Raw genomic sequence first — 2,500 nt, forward strand, 5'->3', positions numbered from 1 at the left:
GAGCAGAACAGAGCAGAACAGAACAGAGCAGAACAGAGCAGAACAGAGCAGAACAGAACAGAGCAGAACAGAGCAGAGCAGAACAGAACAGAACAGAGCAGAACAGAACAGAGCAGAGCAGAACAGAACAGAACAGAGCAGAACAGAACAGAGCAGAGCAGAGCAGAACAGAGCAGAACAGAGCAGAACAGAACAGAACAGAACAGAGCAGAACAGAGCAGAACAGAACAGAGCAGAACAGAACAGAGCAGAACAGTAAAGAACAGAACAGAACAGAGCAGAGCAGAGCAGAACAGAACAGAACAGAACAGAACAGAACAGTAAAGAACAGAGCAGAACAGAGCAGAGCAGAACAGAGCAGAACAGAACAGAACAGAACAGAACAGAGCAGAACAGAGCAGAACAGAACAGAACAGAACAGAACAGAACAGAACAGAACAGTAAAGAACAGAAAAGAACAGTAAACATTAAATATGTCATAGTTATAGAAGCTGGGGGCAAATCTGTCCTAAACGAAGGCAACAACAAAGTACATATCTGAGCTTCAGAAGATAATATCTGGGCCAGGCCTGCCAATAACCAAACTGGTTACACTCGCTAGCTAACGCCAGAAGGCAAGCCAGCGAGACAGGTAAGAGCTAACTGCTGCAATTCATGCATCCCTGCTATTGCATCTGTTGTGACTTTTTGATAATTACATTATTTGAATAGCCAAAAATAATATCCTTTTTATTGTAGCATAAAGTGTGTAAATCAATTGGCATAAATCTGTTCTAGAATAGCCTAATGGATATGATTTACGTTAAATTGTTTATTATATTGTTTAGAATAACATTACATTACAGGCTATATTTCTGTAACCTCACCGTTGCCCCCAGTGGTAGGTCAGCAGAGCGCAGGACGTCACACAGCCCCACGCTCCAGCGTTAATTGAAGACGCGTGCCGCCTGTACCTGCAACAGGGTGCGTTTGATCCTTCGCTACAGATCATTAGTTTGAACGTGCTGCAACCTGCCTCGCTGCTGCTCTGCCCAGAGAATCATTGTAAAGGGAAAACAAATTAAATGTGGATTATTGAGAACTACATTGCTCTATCCTGGTCGTGACTGAACTGAAGAACATGAACTGTGAACTTTGAAGAATCATGTTTGTTAATGGGGACAAAAGGACTTTGAACAGTTTATTGTGTAAACAGCATCTGTTACCGTACCGAACCGTTAATTTATTTATTAATTTCAATATAGAATATTCGTTGACAGCCCTACAAGTACAATGAGCTACTGCACACTACATCACCCCTGAGTGGAACATGGAGAGCCAAACGTTCCCCCACTGTACCGAACCGTGACTTCAAAACCGAGGTACGTACCGAACCGTGGTTTTTGTGCACCGTTACACCCCTACTGTTAATTCATTCATCTGTTACTTATTATGAACCATTCATGAATCCCTCTGATACTTTGTGTCCCAAAGCCCCTCCGAGGCTGAACCGTGAGGCTGTACCGAGGTGTTCTGGAGCTCCGAGGCTGAACCGTGAGGCGGTACCGAGGTGTTCTGGAGCTCCGAGGCTGAACCGTGAGGCGGTACCGAGGTGTTCTGGAGCTCCGAGGCTGAACCGTGAGGCGGTACCGAGGTGTTCTGGAGCTCCGAGGCTGAACCGTGAGGCGGTACCGAGGTGTTCTGGAGCTCCGAGGCTGAACCGTGAGGCGGTACCGAGGTGGCCAGCGATGGAGAGGTTTAGGCGACGTAGTAGAAAGTAAACATGGGCACTGAATAAATAAATGCATACTGTGTACTTGATAGGACAAGTCTTACAAAAGAAAGCATCGCTGCATGGATATGCAATCGACACATTTACATAATCAAAGTAGCGGTTGAGCTGTACTGTAGCAGCCCTGGTCAGTTGACTGAGATCCAGGGCTGACAGACGGGTGGATGTGAGGCGTTGTTTTTGCTGTGTTCTATGGCTGTAAAAAGGTTGCTCACAGCGCAGTGGACTAAGCGCTCACCTACCACCGCAGAGACTCTGGGATCGAAACCAGCTGTCAGCGGTACCTCCGGCTTGGTCAGTCGTCCCTACTAGCACAATTGGCAGTGTTAGCGGGTGGGAAGCCGGCGGGGTATGTGTCCTGGTCGTTGTAAACAGCGACTCCTACTGGTCGGTCGGGGCGCCTGCACAGCGAGGGAGGGAACTGGGGGAGGGTAGTGTGATCCTCCCACGCGGTACGTTCCCCCAGTGAGAGTCCTCTCGGTCAGGTGAAAAGAAGCGGCTGGCTGACTCCACATGTATCGGAGGAGACATGTGATAGTCTTCACCCCTCCCCAGGCCGACAGTGGGGGAAAAATGCGCGGAACGACCAGGAAGGGAATTGGCATAACGACTAAATTGGGATGGGAGAAAAATACGGGAAAAAAAGTGAGGACAAAAAATAGATTAAGAAAAAAAAGTTGCTCACGTTTGTAATGTTTGTAAAAACTGCAGTAAAATAGCTAACAGGTT

At 47.2% G+C, this 2,500-nt stretch overlaps 1 protein-coding gene across 1 annotated transcript in view; it reads right to left on the reverse strand.

The window, feature by feature from the left end:
* The window catches only part of LOC311234581 (calmodulin-lysine N-methyltransferase-like), a gene marked incomplete at both ends in the record, with an annotated part of 161,298 nt that overhangs the window by 120,908 nt on the left and 37,890 nt on the right, over positions 1 to 2,500 (reverse strand). The window lies entirely within an intron of this gene.

The sequence above is a fragment of the Notolepis coatsorum genome (genome assembly GCF_963971535.1).
Source record: "Notolepis coatsorum genome assembly, chromosome: 9".
Classification (NCBI taxonomy): domain Eukaryota; kingdom Metazoa; phylum Chordata; class Actinopteri; order Aulopiformes; family Paralepididae; genus Notolepis; species Notolepis coatsorum.